This window comes from Lepisosteus platostomus, assembly GCF_059453375.1.
Source record: "Lepisosteus platostomus isolate fLepPlt1 chromosome 5 unlocalized genomic scaffold, fLepPlt1.hap1 SUPER_5_unloc_1, whole genome shotgun sequence".
In the NCBI taxonomy this organism is placed as follows: Eukaryota; Metazoa; Chordata; class Actinopteri; order Semionotiformes; family Lepisosteidae; genus Lepisosteus; species Lepisosteus platostomus.
The window spans coordinates 409,733-426,930 of record NW_028291471.1 but is presented as its reverse complement, the minus strand read 5'-3'; the positions used below and the strand labels follow the sequence as shown (position 1 = coordinate 426,930).

Genomic DNA, 17,198 nt, shown 5'->3' with positions numbered 1-17,198 from the left:
GGGGGGCTGTAGGGTATCAGGAGTTTAGGGGTCAGAGTGGAGAGCTGTAGGGTATCGGGAGTTTAGGGGTCAGTGTGGGGAGCTGTAGGGTATCGGGAGTTTAGGGGTCAGTGTGGGGAGCTGTAGGGTATCGGGAGTTTAGGGGTCAGTGGGGGGAGCTGTAGGGTTGATGTGGGGCACCGGGCCCACCACAGGGCGGCCGGTCCAGTCTCGCGGATGGCGATCGGGTCAGACTTACGGAAAAGCACCGGGACTTGGGCCGGGACCTCTCCCGCTGCCAGTCCGGGTTCGGCCTGACCGGTGTGACCTGTGAAGACGCCAAACAGCCCATCTCCGAGACAGCTCTGACCACATAGCCCAGCCCAGTCGTGTCGAGACTAGGGGCCTTGGGCAGTCTCTACAGTGTGTCCGGTGAGAGTGTGGACAGGTGAGTGTGTACAGTGTGTCCAGTGAGAGTGTGGACAGGTGAGTGTGTACAGTGTGTCCAGTGAGAGTCTGGACAGGTGAGTCTCTACAGTGTGTCCAGTAAGAGTCTGGGACGTTCAGAGGCAATCTGTGCTCTCAGAAGGCTATAATGGACCTGAGACCCTGTCTCTTGAGCCGAGGCGTGTCCTCAGTCAAGATCACCACTGGAAGTGTCTCTCCTCGTCTGGAGGTGTTACCGTGAGACCTGGTCTGTCAAGCACTTTGCGCTGCTATGTGTATGAAAGGTGCTCTATCAGTGAAGTTTATTATTATTATTATTATAATACAGCGAGCGCTGCTGGGGGCGGAGAGGCCAGTCGGAGGAGGGCTGGACGCTGGACGCTGGATGGTGGGCGGGAGGGGTGGACTTACGACGCCTCGCCGGGCCCGGGTCCTGCTGCGACCGCGCACGGCCGTGAGGCATCTCTGTCGGTCCATCGTCCTGCCGAGACAAGCAGAGTCACAGAGGGGAGGGGAGGGGGCGGAGCCACACAGCTGGGCGGCTTGTTCCCCACCCCCGCCCTCCTCTGTGTACAGAAGAGCCTCCTGTCCTGACTGGAGGACCTCACCCAGCTGTGTCCTGAGAGAAGCCAGGGTATCAGCTTTGTTCCGCACCCCCGCCACTCTCTGTGTACAGTAGAGCCTCCTGTCCTGACTGGAGGAGCTCACCCAGCTGTGTCTGGAGAGAAGCCAGGGTATTGGCTTTGTTCCCCACCCCCACCACTCTGTGTGTAGAGGTGCACCTCCTCTCAATATCTTTTTACAGCACGATCACACCCATAAGAGTTGAGTAACGGTAAAAAAAACGTATTATTATTTCTCCACTTATTTTGTTATTTCTCACCAGCGGCACTTTTGACTGACTTACCGATTTCACGGGGATTCTGAAAAGCGATTCTGAAGATGAAACTAACGATCTAAGTCGAAGTAACTTTATTGGAAGAAACACGTGTTTAGAAAAGACTATATAGCGCTTTCCTCCTCTTCTCTCTTCACTCCTCTGAGCTCATGGGGCTCCGGCGCCGCCCCCCGCTAGAATCCGCCGCTCTGTGACGTCAGGCGGCTCATTGTGACGCCCCCGTGACGTCGCCCCCGACGCGCTCACGGCTCGGCCGCGAAACAAAAATGGCCGACATTTTTCACGGTTGCTGTTTTTTTTTGGGTGGACATTTTATTTTTCCAACTGTCGGTGGCCAGCCGGGTGTCCCTGTACGACCCCGGTAGTCGCCACCTCGGACAGGCAGGGGAAACGGGTCCAGCTGTTTCCGGCCCAAGGGTTACAAAAGCTGCACTTGAATTTAAAGACAAAATCACGTCGAGGGCGCATTCAGCACCACCACGTCCAACACGGGTTTCCGTGGGGTCTGGTTCAGTGAAATTAGACCCCCCCCCCGACCCCCAAATCAAAGAAAGACCAACCTCCACCCCCCTCTAGCGCCCAAGGGCGGAAATTTGGGGCCACGCCACGTCCAAAAAACACGGGTCCCCCCCCCCCCCGTCCTGCGAGGAAAAGAAACGCCATTTTCTTTTCCGAGCGCTGCGTGGGACCTCACGACCCCCCCCCCCCCAAAAAAAAAAACGGGCTTCGCAGACGAGGAAAACCAGGCACGTCGACCTCTCTACAACACCACCCGGCTGTTTCTGTTTCAAACCGTGGGAAAAAAATAAATACAATTTCGCCCCTCACCGACCGCCGCGCAAAAAAACACAACTTCACGCTACAGAAACGGCCTGTGTGAGGGGGGGCACGGGAAAAAAATAAAACCTGCGTGTTTTCGGCAGAGTAAGCTCAGCGGGGAAACTCCCTGAATCTCGGGGTTGCTTCTTGAACCCCGAAAACGACCTTTTTTCTCTCTCTCGTTTTCTTGTTGTCGGGGACGTTCACGAACCCCGCCGCGTCGGTGCGATTCCAAGCGGGACTTGAACATAACCCCCCCCCCCGTGGGGCCACAGCGCCCCCGTGTGGCCAAGAGGACCACCACCCGCAGGGCTGAGCTTTTACTGCCGTGTCCCGCTTTCACTCTGGCGATGAAGGAGGGAATCAAGGAGGAGAATTAATATTGTGATCCACCAGTCCATCACAGTACACACACACACCCTGGACAGGACAGCAGTCCATCACAGGACACACACACACTCACACACCCTGGACAGGACAGCAGTCCATCACAGGACACACACACACTCACACACCCTGGACAGGACACCAGCCCATCACAGGACACACACAGACTCATACACCCTGGACAGGACACCAGTCCATCACAGGATGTTCAGTGCCTCTCTCTAATAAAGTAGAAACGCAACATTAAACTCCGTTCAAAATGGGAGCAATCACCAGGACACCATACACCTTGCTCCGGCCGAAGGGAGAAGACCTGTACCTTCATGAGTCCGGGTTGTGAAAACTTCTTCTGGCAGTTCAAAACGTTTCGAAGAGACTACAGCGCTACCCTGTGTTCAATGTCTATCGTGTATTATTATACAGTCATAAGTATCTGTACTGATCACAGAGTCCCCCTCTCACTGCCAGGACTGAAGCCCAGTGCAGCACGAATAATAATAATAATTAATAAGTCTGGACCCTCCCCTCAGAGCTCTTCCCAGGTCAGGGGGATCTCCTCCAGTCCCCCCAGTGTGCAGCCCCCACCTGGATGATGCTCCAGTCCGCTCAGCACACAGCAGCTCTCAGTGGGGAGGAGAGCAGAGGGATGGAGCCAGTTCAGAGACAGGGGTGATTAGGAGGCCATGATGGGTCAAGACCAGGGGGGGAATCAGGCCAGGACACTGGGGTAACACCCCTACTCTTCTCCAGAAACACCCCGGGATTGTAAATGAGCACAGAGAGTCAGGACGTCGGTTTGACGTCTCATCCGAAGGACGGCGCCTGTTTACAGTCCAGTGTCCCCGTCACTATACTGGGGCATCAGGACCCACACAGACCGCAGGGTGAGCGCCCCCTGCCGGCCCCACTAACACCTCTCCCAGCAGCAACCTCAGTTTTTCCCAGGAGTCTCCCCTCCAGGTACTGACCAGGCTCCCACCTGCTGGGCTCCAGTGGGGAGGGGGCTGCCAGCTGGGAGCTGCAGGGTGAGATGGCTGCTGGGCAAACGATGGCTTAAGAGCTTCCTAGGACACCCTGGACTTCGTGGTCGACTTCCTTCTCTTCAGATGGAGGAGGTTTGAAATCTGTCTCGTTTCAAGGAGTATTGGACACGATGCCCCCCCCGCTATATCCCCGCCAACTGGTGGCCTCAATCCGTCAACCACAAAAGAGAAAGAGAGAGACAGGTGAGTCAAGTGTCCCTAGAGCACAGAGACTCTGCTGGGATCACACTCGCAGGGAGTGAGCCTGGGTGTAGCCCACTAATACTGACCCACTGGACACCACAGGACAGAGAGGAGGAGGAGGAGAGAGACACACTGCCTGGACACCACAGGACAGAGAGGAGGAGGAGAGAGACACACTGAGGACAGAGAGGAGGAGGAGAGAGACACACTGAGGACAGAGAGGAGGAGGAGAGAGACACTGACAGACAGGGCTGAAAGAGAGAGAGATAGAGAGGCAGGGACAGGCAGACAGCAGGCTGAGAGAGACACTGACAGACAGGGCTGAAAGAGAGAGAGACACTGAGACCCAGGGACAGACAAGACGGCAAAACTCCACCACAGACAGGACAGGAGGCAGGGTGGGACCAGCACTGACCTTCTTCCTCTCTCCTGCCGGAGGAGCTGTCTCCACCTCCTCTTCCTCCTGCAAGTCAAGAGACAGGCTGAGAGAGAGACGGGCTGGCGGGACATCGGCGAACAGAGCTGAAGGCAGAGAGCCGGGGAGACAGGCCCAGCTGGAACAACGCAGGACAGACAGAGAAGCAGACAGGGAGACACACGGAGAGACACAGGGAGAGAGACCCAGCTGTGACAACACAGGACAGAGAGCAGGGAGACACACGGAGAGACACAGGGAGAGAGACCCAGCTGGGACAATGCAGAACAGACAGAGAGCAGGGAGACACATGGAAAGACACAGGGAGAGAGACAGGGAGAGAGGGACAGACACAGAGAAAAAGAGAGACTCAGACAGAAGGACAGAAAGACAGAAATAGAGAAGTACAGACGGACAAAAAAACAGAGAAAATTACAGATGGACTGATGTACAGAAAGACAGAGAAAAGGACAGAAAGACAGATGGAGAGAAGGACAAATGGACAGAGAAAAGAACAGAAAGTCAGAAGGACAGAGAAAAGGACAGACAGACAGACAGGCAGGCAGACAGACAGGCAGACAGACAGACAGACAGACAGACAGACAGACAGACAGACAGACAGACTCTGCCCCACTTGCCTCGTCAGACATCTCAGCCTCTCTCCTTGCCCTCCGCACTGGGGAGCCCCAGGCGGGGCCTGGCGGGGCCGGGCGGGCGATGGGGGGCAGGACGGGCGGGGGCAGGGGCAGGGGCACCGCCCCAGGCAGCAGGGGGGGCCGGAGGGGGGGGGGCCGGGGGCGGGGAGCGGATTGGGCTCTCGGGCGAGGAGGGGGGGGACACCGAGCGGGACAAGCTGGGCGACCCCGGGAGCTCCAGCTGCAGCTCGGCCGCCCTCTCCAGCTTCTGGACGAGCTCGGGGAAGCACGAAGACACCACGGGATTCTGTCCAGCGGGGAGAGGGGGAGACACAACGCAGGGGGGATGAGGAGCAGAGATTACGCCTGGACAGGTGAGTGTGTCCAGTTTGTCCAGTGAGAGTGTGGACAGGTGAGTGTGTACAGTGTGTCCAGTGAGAGTGTGGACAGGTGAGTGTGTACAGTGCGTCCAGTAAGAGTGTGGACAGGCGAGTGTGTACAGTGCGTCCAGTAAGAGTGTGGACAGGCGAGTGTGTACAGTGTGTCCAGTAAGAGTGTGGACAGGCGAGTCTCTACAGTGTGTCCAGTAAGAGTCTGGACAGGCGAGTGTGTACAGTGTGTCCAGTGAGAGTGTGGACAGGTGAGTGTGTACAGTGTGTCCAGTGAGAGTGTGGACAGGTGAGTGTGTACAGTGCGTCCAGTAAGAGTGTGGACAGGTGAGTGTGTACAGTGTGTCCAGTAAGAGTGTGGACAGGCGAGTCTCTACAGTGTGTCCAGTAAGAGTCCGGACAGGCGAGTGTGTCCAGTGTGTCCAGTAAGAGTGTGGACAGGTGTGTCCAACAGTAAGAAGCTGTCTTACCCTGTAACCCAGCTCAGGGGTGTTAGGGGGTGCTCTGTCTCCTCCTCAGATCTCACCTTCAGGTCTGGTGAAGTGACAGACCACAAGGAGACGCTGGAAACGAGGACACAAGACAGAGGTCAGGTCCACAGAGCTCACTCAATCACTACAGCAAGCAGAGACCTCTCGGCCATCAGGACTCTGGGGGTCAGAGTGGGGAGCTGTAGGGTATCGGGAGTTTAGGGGTCAGTGTGGGGAGCTGTAGGGTATCGGGAGTTAAGGGGTCAGAGTGTGGAGCTGTAGGGTATCGGGAGTTTAGGGGTCAGTGGGGGGAGCTGTAGGGTATCGGGAGTTTAGGGGTCAGAGTGGGGAGCTGTAGGGTATCGGGAGTTTAGGGGTCAGTGGGGGAGCTGTAGGGTATCGGGAGTTTAGGGGTCAGAGTGTGGAGCTGTAGGGTATCAGGAGTTTAGGGGTCAGTGTGGGGAGCTGTAGGGTATCGGGAGTTTAGGGGTCAGAGTGGGGAGCTGTAGGGTATCGGGAGTTTAGGGGTCAGTGGGGGGAGCTGTAGGGTAGATGTGGGGCACCGGGCCCACCACAGGGCGGCCGGTCCAGTCTCGCGGAAGGCGATCGGGTCAGACTTACGGAAAAGCACCGGGACTTGGGCCGGGATCTCTCCCACTGCCAGTCCGGGTTCTGCCTGACCGGTGTGACCTGTGAAGACGCCAAACAGCCCATCTCCGAGACAGCTCTGACCAAATAGCCCAGCCCAGTCGTGTCGAGACTAGAGGCCTTGGGCAGTCTCTACAGTGTGTCCAGTGAGAGTGTGGACAGGTGAGTGTGTACAGTGTGTCCAGTGAGAGTGTGGACAGGTGAGTGTGTACAGTGTGTCCAGTGAGAGTGTGGACAGTGTGTCCAGTGAGAGTCTGGACAGGTGAGTCTGACCAGTGTGTCCAGTAAGAGTCCGGACAGGTGAGTGTGTACAATGTGTCCAGTAAGAGTCTGGACAGGTGAGTGTGTACAATGTGTCCAGTAAGAGTCTGGACAGGTGAGTCTGTACAGTGTGTCCAGGAAGGGTCTGGGACGTCCAGAGGCAATCTGTACTCTCAGAAGGGCCATAATGGACCCGCGACCCTGTCTCTTGAGCCGAGGCGCGTCCTCAGTCAAGATCACCACTGGAAGTGTCTCTCCTCGTCTGGAGGTGTTACCGTGAGACCTGGTCTGTCAAGCGCTTTGCGCTGCTATGTGTGTGAAAGGTGCTCTATCAGTGAAGTTTATTATTATTATTATTATTATTATAATACAGCGAGCGCTGCTGGGGGTGGAGAGGTCAGTCGGAGGAGGGCTGGACGCTGGACGCTGGACGGCGGGCGGGAGGGGTGGACTTACGACGCCTCGCCGGGCCCGGGTCCTGCTGCGACCGCGCACGGCCGTGCGGCATCTCTGTTGGTGCATCGTCCTGCCGAGACGAGCAGAGTCACAGAGGGGAGGGGAGGGGGCGGAGCCACACAGCTGGGCGGCTTGTTCCCCACCCCCACCCCCCTCTGTGTACAGTAGAGCCTCCTGTCCTGACTGGAGGAGCTCAACCAGCTGTGTCCTGAGAGAAGCCAGGGTATCGGCTTCAACCACACGGGCTGGGCGGCTTGTTCCCCACCCCCACCCCCCTCTGTGTACAGTAGAGCCTCCTGTCCTGACTGGAGGAGCTCAACCAGCTGTGTCCTGAGAGAAGCCAGGGTATCGGCTTCACCCACAGGGCTAGGCGGCTTGTTCCACACCCCTGCCACCCTCTGTGTAGAGGTGCACCTCCTCTCAATATCTTTTTACAGCACGATCACACCAATAAGAGTGGAGTAACGGTAAAAAAAAAACTTTTTCTCAACTTATTTTGTTATTTCTCACCAGCGGCGCTTTTGAGCGACTTACCGATTTCAAGGGGATACTGAAGAGCGATTCTGAAGCTGAAACTAACGATCGAAGTCGAAGTAACTTTATTGGAAGAAACACATGTTTAGAAAGGACTCTATAGTCCTTTCCTCCTCCTCTCTCTTCACTCCTCTGAGCTCATGGGGCTCCGGCGCCGCCCCCCGCTAGAATCCGCCGCTCTGTGACGTCAGGCAGCTCATTGTGAAGCCCCCGTGACGTCACACCCAGCCAGGTGTCCCTGTACGACCCCGGTAGTCGCCACCTCGGACAGGCAGGGGAAACGGGTCCAGCTGTTTCCGGCCCAAGGGTTACAAAAGCTGCACTTGAATTTAAAGACAAAATCACGTCGAGGGCGCATTCAGCACCCCCACCTCCAACACGGGTTTCCGTGGGGTGGGGATCAGTAAAATAGACACCCCCCCTACCCCCAAGTCAAAGAAAGACCGACCTCCACCCCCCTCTAGCAGCCAAGGGCGGAAATTTCGGGCCACGCCACGTCCAAAAAACACGAGTCCCCCCCAACGTCCTGCGGGGAAAAGAGACGCCATTTTCTTTTCCGAGCGCTGCGTGGGACCTCACGACCCCCCCAAAAAAATGGGTTTCGCAGACGAGGAAAACCAGATACATCGACCTCTCTACAACACCACCCGGCTGATTTTGTTTCAGACCGTGGGAAAAAAATAAATAAAATTTTGCCCCTCACCGACCGCCGCGCAAAAAAACACAACTTCACGCTACAGAAACGGCCTGTGTGAGGGGGGGCATGGGAAAAAAATAAAACCTGCGTGTTTTCGGCAGAGTAAGCTCAACGGGGAAACTCCCTGAATCTCGGGGTTGCTTCTTGAACCCCGAAAACGACCTTTTTTCTCTCGTTTTCTTGGTGTCTGGGACGTTCACGAACCCCGCCGCGTCGGTGCGATTCCCAGCGGGACTTGAACATAGCCCCCCCCCGTGGGGACACAGTGCCCCCGTGTGGCCAAGAGGACCACCACCTGCAGGGCTGAGCTTTTACTGCCGTGTCCCGCTTTCACTCTGGCGATGAAGGAGGGAATCAAGGAGGAGAATTAATATTGTGATCCACCAGTCCATCACAGTACACACACACACCCTGGACAGGACAGCAGTCCATCACAGGACACACACACACTCACACACCCTGGACAGGACAGCAGTCCATCACAGGACACACACACTCACACACCCTGGACAGGACACCAGTCCATCATAGGACACACACACTCATACACCCTGGACAGGACACCAGTCCATCACAGGACACACACACTCACACACCCTGGACAGGACAGCAGTCCATCACAGGACACACACACACTCACACCCTGGACAGTACACCAGTCCATCACAGGATGTTCAGTGCCTCTCTCTAATAAAGTAGAAATGCGACATTAAACTCCGTTCGAAACGGGAGAAATCACCAGGACACGATACACCTTGCTCCGGACGATGGGAGAAGACCTGTACCTTCACGAGTCCGGGTTGTGAAAACTTCTTCTGGCAGTTCAAAACGTTTCGAAGAGACTACAGCGCTACCCTGTGTTCCATTTCTATCATGTATTATTATACAGTCATAAGTATCTGTCCTGATCACAGAGTCCCCCTCTCACTGCCAGGACAGGAGCCCAGTGCAGCACGAATAATCATAATAATTAATAAGTCTGGACTCTCCACTCAGAGCTCTTCCCAGGTCAGGGGGATCCCCTCCAGCCCCCCCAGTGTGCAGCCCCCACCTGGATGATGCTCCAGTCCGCTCAGCACACAGCAGCTCTCAGTGGGGAGGAGAGCAGAAGGATGGAGCCAGTTCAGAGAGGGGGGTGATTAGGAGCCCATGATGGGTCAAGACCAGGGGGGGAATCAGGCCAGGACACTGGGGTAACACCCCTACTCTTCTCCAGAGACACCCCGGGATTGTTAATGAGCACAGAGAGTCAGGACCTCGGTTTGACGTCTCATCCGAAGGACGGCGCCTGTTTACAGTCCAGTGTCCTCTGTCACTATACTGGGGCATCAGGACCCACACAGACCGCAGGGTGAGAGAACCCCCTGCCGGCCCCACTAACACCTCTCCCAGCAGCAACCTTAGTTCTTATTGTCAAGAAGGAAAGAATATTAGGAACATGAAAAGGCTGAATGTCTTAAATGCATTTTTTTATACTGAAACAGAGGAGCACACACACGTCATTACAAACGCACACCCGCACAGAGACGTTCTCAAGTGCCTTGTTCATATTTATGGGCTCCAACAGGAACAAAAAACGCCAGCCTGACAACTCGAGCATTCAAACCAAGAACCCAACACGTACTCACGTTGGCAGCCTGTGCATCCAGAACGTATCATTTCTTGAAAGGGATTGCTGTCCGCATGCACATCTGAATCCCAAACAGAATCTCTAGTAAAATACGATCATTTGTGAAATAGGCAAATGACTGTCTCAGGGGCCCATTCCTCATTCTCAAGACACATGTATGCAGTACGTACACCATGCATTGAGCAATAGGGACTGAAGACACCACAGGTAAGGTTAGAAGTCATTCTGAGGTGCCACATGTGAGGGATACAGCTAGGCATCTTAAATGCAGGGTTTGAGAGCCCTTTCAGGAGCACTGCATCCTTTGAGACAGACCCGTGCATGTTAAAGAAATTATCATTTCTTTCAGCATTAGGGACTAAATATACTAAACGTATGATGCTTAAATATTATTTTCACATATATTAATGTAATAAATGATTGCCTATGCTTTATGCACTACTTCACTGCTTCACTGCTCTATGCCGTCTGGAAATAAATCCTCAGACTGCTTACTGCCCTGGGCATTTACCAATAAATTACAGGAGCACATCTATATATCACTGCGTTGAAGCAGGAGACACACAGTCACTGCAAACACATCCTAAATACAGTGTTCCAGCACCTCTGACCTCATCCAGAACGTATCATTTCTTGAAAGGGATTGCTGTCCGAATGCACATCTGAATCCCAAACAGAATCTCTAGTAAAATACGATCATTTGTGAAACAGGCAAATGACTGTCTCAGGGGCCCATTCCTCATTCTCAAGACACATGTATGTAGTACGTACACCATGCATTGAGCAATAGGGACTGAAGACACCACAGGTAAGGTTAGAAGTCATTCTGAGGTGCCACATGTGAGGGATACAGCTAGGCATCTGAAATGCAGGGTTTGAGAGCCCCTCCAGGAGCACTGCATCCTTTGAGACAGACCCGTGCATATTAAACAAATGATTATTTCTTTCAGCATTAGGGACTAAATATACTAAACGTATGATGCTAAAATGTTATTTTCACATATATTAATGTAATAAATGATTGCTTATGCTTAATAAACAAATCTAATTAAAATAAAAGCTTAAGTTTTGTATTTATCTTGTACCATAGAACATGATTTTCTTTGTATTTCAAGCCCACAAAGTGTCCAAATGACACACTACATGATATAAGGAAGATTATCACATGCATATCGGTATTATCTTTCTTATGAAAATGCATTCCTTTCATTACCTTTTTAAAATGAACTCAAATTGTGTATAATGTAATAATTTAAGTAGAGGACGCCTTCACTGTCCTGACTCTCCGCTGTGTCTCTGATCCTGTCTCTGTCTGTGGCTCTTCTCTCAGTGTATCTGATCTCCTCCATGAGGACTCCTTCACTGTCCTGACTCTCCGCTGTGTCTCTGATCCTGTCTCTGTCTGTGGCTCTTCTCTCAGTGTATCTGATCTCCTCCATGAGGACTCCTTCACTGTCCTGACTCTCCCCTGTGTCTCTGATCCTGTCTCTGTCTGTGGCTCTTCTCTCAGTGTATCTGATCTCCTCCATGAGGACTCCTTCACTGTCCTGACTCTCCGCTGTGTCTCTGATCCTGTCTCTGTCTGTGGCTCTTCTCTCAGTGTTTCTGATCTCCTCCATGAGGACTCCTTCACTGTCCTGACTCTCTCCTGTGTCTCTGATCCTGTCTCTGTCTGTCTGTGGCTCTTCTGTGAGTTTGACCTTGAGAGATCTGTAATGCTGAGTTCTCACTGGAGCAGTCCGATATGATGGTCAATAAAAGGTCCAGCAAAGTCAAAGCTGGTCGCTCCCAGAACAGGACAACGCAAGCTCAAGTATCAATTCATGAAGTTTGTGGGTTTTAATGGATCCGGCCTGAGCAAGCCTGGTTCAGTTAGCAAACGGGCGGCCCACGATCGGCTTTCAACTCATTTCACAACTGCGGTCTCTCATCCTGTGTTTTGGGTTGTTTCAGAACGCCTGGAGAAAACGGACTCCGACTACTGCCTGGCGCAAACCCCACTCCCAGCTGGTAACGGTGAGATCCGAAGACCTTTTAGAACAGGACTTGTAAATATTCCCCTTCCATCGTCGTCAGAAGTATGAAGTGGCTCTGCGGGTTTTTTTTAAAAACCCAGCAACACCGACTTTGTCTTCACCCGCAGCGGAGCAGGTCAAGGTTTATCCCTGCGCTGGAAGGACAGGAAAAGAGACGCGGCGTTTCGGCCGCGGAGCCTCCTTCGGGCGCGTGAAGCCGGAAAAGACCACAGTCGAAATGTCGCGTCTCTTTCCCCTCTCTCTCGGCCGCGTGGAACGATCCCGTACCTGCTGCCTCTGCGGCCTGCGGGTGGCCAACACGGCCCCCTCCCTGACCGTTATCCCTACCTGCCGCGCGTCTTCAGCGACGCTTCCCTGACCGTTATCTCTCTTTCAGGAACCGCGGCACCGCAGGAATGCCATTACTCCGTGATCCAGGATCCCGGGCCCGCGGGCGGAAGTAGGTTTTGCCTTCTCGCGTGTAAGGGCTCGCAGGGCTCAAACAGCAGCGGCGGGGGGCGGCGAGACGCCTGTGGTGCGCGGGCTTGCTAGGTCAGTGCGAGGTGAAGTCGGGGCAGAGCCCCTGGACCACAGCCCCACCACCGGGAGCTCTGCTAAGTGGTGGGTTGGGCAATCATTACTGGATACGAGTGTCAAGTGTCAACACGAGTGTGAGCAGCGTCGATTCGAGTGTGAACGGTGTCGACACGAGTCCTGTTGGTCAGTACAGTGTCAATGCGAGTGTGAACAGTGAGTCCGGTTCTGTACAGTGTTAACTCATTGAATTCCCTCTTGCTCTGCACAGTGTTAACGGGTGAGAACACGTGTTTTATTCTTTGCAGAATTAACACAGACAGATACTGCTGTTGAATACTCCACAGTCAACAAACCCCGAGCCGCACAAAGTGAGGATCTTTTACTTCTATCTATTAAACTAGCAGAAATAAAACATCATGATAACTTCTTGCTGCTCTGTCCAGTTTTAACACAAGTGTGAACATTTGTAATAATAGTGAGTCCTGCTGTTGTGTCCAGCGTGAATACAAGCGTGAACAGTGAATCCTGTCGTCTGTACAGTGTCAATAGGTGTGTGAACAGTGAGTCCTGTTGTTCAGTACAGTGTCAATACGCATGTGAACAGTGAGTCCTGTTGTCTGTACAGTGTCAATACGAGTGTGAACAGTGAGCCCTGTTGTTCAGTATGGTGTTAATGTAAGTCTTATCCTGTATAGTATAAGTAAACATAAGTATTGACCTGTATCCTGTTCTCTACAGACATCACACTACCCAACAGTGATGTGGAGTACGCCACCGTCAACAAACCGAGAGCAGCACAAAGTGAGGACTTTTTTAACTCTTTACCACAGTATAAAACCCACAGGAGTAATGAGAAGGACACTAAAAACAACAACACTGATAGTGAACAAGAGATTTTGAACAATACACATTTTAGTCAGATTTAAATACCCACAGACCTGACCGTTGGAAGTAGTAAAACAATGCAAATTATTTTTTTTCTGCGTGCAGGTTTTCTAAGAACTGAAGAAAGGTTAAAAACGAGAGAACGCCATTCGGTTTTTCAAGCCTGTCTGGTAGTTAGTGATTAATTGGACCCATGATTTAATCCACCTGTATCTGGAGAGAAGCCAGGGTATCGGCATCAACAACAAGGCTAGGCAGCTTGTTCCCCACCCGCCTCTGTGTAAAGACGCATCACCCATTCTTGGTTTTATTTTCACCTTTCACTATACGTGAAGAATTCCAAAAGGTGCACAAATGCTCCGGAGCTATTCTGTGGTTCGGCGATGTCTCTGGAGCCTTTTGTCACAGTGTGCGACTTCCCTGTGTGTCTCCCTGAACACAGGGTCTGACTGAAGGGGCACTGACCTGCAGGAATGGGAGGAGACCGAGCTGGGACGGTTCTGCCATGTCAGCGAAACTCTGGACCCCGACTTCATCTGCCAAAGAAACAGCAGCGTCAATTAACTCAGCCAGCGAGTTCAACTGTTGCCTCCCTTCTCTCCATCTCTGTGTGTCCCATCTCTTCATAACCCGTCTCCTATCAATCCTACTGTGTTTCATTTACTCTTCCTCACTCTGTCTCCTGTCCGGTTGTCTGCACTTAAAACTGAGGTATTTCCTGTGATCTCCTCTCTCTCGCTGTGTCTCGTGTCCTGTGTGTTTGTTACTGAGGGATTCTCTGTGATCTCCTCTCTCTCGCTGTGTCTCCTGTCCTGTGTGTTAGTATGTTTGTTACTGAGGTATTTCCTGTGATCTCCTCTCTCTCACTGTGTCTCCTGTTCTTCAGTGTTTTAATCCTCTTAAATAATTTAGCTCATTCCTCTCTCACTCACTGCGACTCCTATCCATTCTGTGTTCAGTTCCTCTGACTTGCCTCTTGCATCAGCGCTAGCAATATCATGCATCTATTTAATTTAAAATTAATGATCTGTCACCTTGATAGTTCGATATCTGCTACAGTTAGCATAGATGGCACAATTAAAGGGACGATGAGCTCAACATCTGTGCGCGTCTAATTAACTGAACCGTACAGAACGTCCTGCCTCAGCTAGTCTCTCGCTGGCGGGGTCGCCCATCGGCTAGGCCACGTCTCCAGGAAATTCTGCGGACTGGACACTGCGGGAGGGTGGGGCTGTGTTTCCACACGAACGCCGGAAATCACTCAGGATCTCCAGAGAGACTCCTGTAGCCTTACAGCATCACAGTCACAGGCCTCAGCATTGCAACTGTATAATATCAAACGCCCAGACACCCTGAGGTGAGGCCGACCAGTCTGAAGTATTACCTGTAAACACCAGGCACACTGGAACCTGATTTCATCGTCCACTTAGCGCAGAGGTGGGGCGGACAGTCAGTTTTCTGGGGAGAAAAAAAACAACACCAGGAATTTAGCATACTGAAAGGATCATGGAGTGATGATCTGGCTGAACCCTCTTGGCTGAGGGCTCCTGGCCAGAGGACGAGGAGGCTGGGACCCCCCCTGCACAGCGAGGAGGAGTGACCAGGGGGGGCAGCTACACAGGTGGAGACGGGGTGAGAGAGGGACGCGAGGGTGAGAGGGGGATCACGTGCAGTATTGACAGTGTTTCAGGAGAGGAGTCAGGAGTGATTGCTAAAATATCGACAGCCGAGTCTGACCGAACTAGGGTGTGGCCATCCCTCTCGAACTTTCATCACAAACTCCTGTCTTCCTGCAGTGTCTCTGAGGAAGCTACCATTTTTCACTGGCTAATAAGAGGTGGAAGAGGTGTTAGTGGGACAGCAGGGGGGCGCTCACCCTGCGGTCTGATACCCCAGTATAGTGACGGGGGACACTATACTGTAAACAGGCGCCGTCCTTCGGATGAGACGTAAAACCGAGGTCCTGACTCTCTGTGGTCATTAAAAATCCCAGGGCGTCTCTCGAAAAGAGTAGGGGTGTAACCCAGGCGTCCTGGCCAAATTTCCCATTGGCCCTTACCAATCATGGCCTCCTAATAACCCCCCTCTCTGAACTGGCTTCATCTCTCTGCTCTCCACCCCACTGAGAGCTGGTGTGTGGGGAGCGTTCTGGCGCACTATGGCTGGCGTCGCATCATCCAGGTGGGGGCTGTACATTGGTGGCGGTAGAGGGATACCCCATTCCCTGTGCAGCGCATTGAGTGGGGTGTCCAGAAAAGCGCTATATAAGTGTTAGCAATTATATAGCTCAGCCCCTCAGTAGTTGAGATCTCTGTTATACCCATCTAGAAACATGCAATCAGCATGTTATTGCTGAAGCAATAGTCACAACATTATTCCACACCTGGGTGAGAGGCGGGTTATGATGACAGTCGTGCTTTCTACACCTTATACTGAGCTCAGAAATGGACCGGGCGGACATCTCACGAGCAGATCCCTCCGCGTATAAGAAAGGCAACTTGTCTCTGCAAAAATACCACGGATTCACATCCAAAATATGATAAAAAGGCAAAAACACCACACTTGGAATGCAAACGTACCCTACAAAGGAAACACGGTTTTAAAACCAACTTGATTTTCCCCTGGAGAAACCTTTTTATGGACACACATCGCATCTATTACACATGTATAACTAAATATAAAGATAAAACTTAATATAAGAAGTCATGACATATCACACATGACGAAGTCTGGTCCAGAATAAACAGTTTACACTGACCCACCTTTATTTACCCTGGTCACTCACTTCTATTAACTGTTTTAATAAGGGTAACAAATGAATATTTGTTTCAATTTGGGATCTACATCTGGGAGCCCTGAAATGTTGGCCAGAGAGGAGAAGCTGATATTCAGACGTGAGAATATATTAAAAAAAGGATCTGATGTTGTTTTTCACCTGTCTAATCAAAGCTTGTTCAAAAATTACACACGAGTTTATAATCATACTCATTCCACTTTTTAACCCCGTATATATGCACAATATGAAACGTATATACACTAAATCTCACGTGTGACTCCCATAATATACATTTCTTTACGAAAATTAGGAACACTTATTACAATTATCAACCCCCCATGACGAGGCAATATTTCATACCTTTGTTTCTTTGTGGGTTCAAAGTTCTGTCCTGTCGTTTCACACGTAATGTTTTGGTAGTTATCTCAATTTTCCTTTGCAATTATCTCCAAGATCATCATCAACTTTTTGTAAAACGCTATGCACAACTGATATTTAAAGAAAGTCCTGTACCAAAACGTCTTCGTAGGGAAAGACAACTTTTTTTTCCTTACGTCAGTCGCTACACGGTTACTCTTAAAATCCATTCATCGCCTTTAAAAAAAAGTTTCGTTTTTTATTGTGGTTCACTGACATTTCTGTCACAATTCTGAGGGACCCCAAATAAAATTCACTTGCCGGTATAAAGACGCCGGCGAGGTTAAGACAGGTATCGAGACACCTGCGTATCTAACGGACGTTTAAAATAAAAAAATGGCGTGTAATGTTGCGAAGGCCTACTGTTTTTTTATAGTTTGTCGATTGTAAGGGACGTGGGCCGCGACAGAAATACTGGTCGGAGTGGGAAAAGGTTTATTGATGGTTTATTGTACCGCAACGGTCACAATTGACTCACCAGCAAAGATGGCGCCGAGGCCACATCGACTCCCTCCCGCCCTGCCTCGCACCGAAGCTCGAGCTGCGGAGCGCGACGCCGAACCGCCGGTCCGCGGGCGCGGGCGCCGGACATAAACGTCATAACCCCTTCCGAGGCGCAGGAATTATAGATCACTGTAGTTTCTTCTGGACCCGGGTTAGGGACAGTGTGACCTCCG

The 17,198-nt window shown here is 52.0% G+C and overlaps 2 long non-coding RNA genes across 2 annotated transcripts; one reads left to right on the top strand and one right to left on the bottom strand.

Moving 5' to 3' along the window:
- Nucleotides 1–4,814: 4,814 nt before the first annotated feature.
- Nucleotides 4,815–17,074, bottom strand: LOC148638398 (uncharacterized). Its single transcript, XR_015931044.1, has 7 exons — nt 17,000–17,074; nt 14,713–14,786; nt 13,794–13,864; nt 7,031–7,100; nt 6,287–6,355; nt 5,666–5,758; nt 4,815–5,113 (listed from the first exon to the last, which is right to left on the bottom strand). It is a non-coding gene; the product is annotated as an uncharacterized LOC148638398 (long non-coding RNA).
- On the top strand, nt 11,821–13,870 carry LOC148638399 (uncharacterized). The gene is made up of 5 exons (XR_015931053.1): nt 11,821–11,907; nt 12,304–12,366; nt 12,749–12,811; nt 13,182–13,244; nt 13,771–13,870. It is a non-coding gene; the product is annotated as an uncharacterized LOC148638399 (long non-coding RNA).
- Nucleotides 17,075–17,198: the final 124 nt, after the last annotated feature.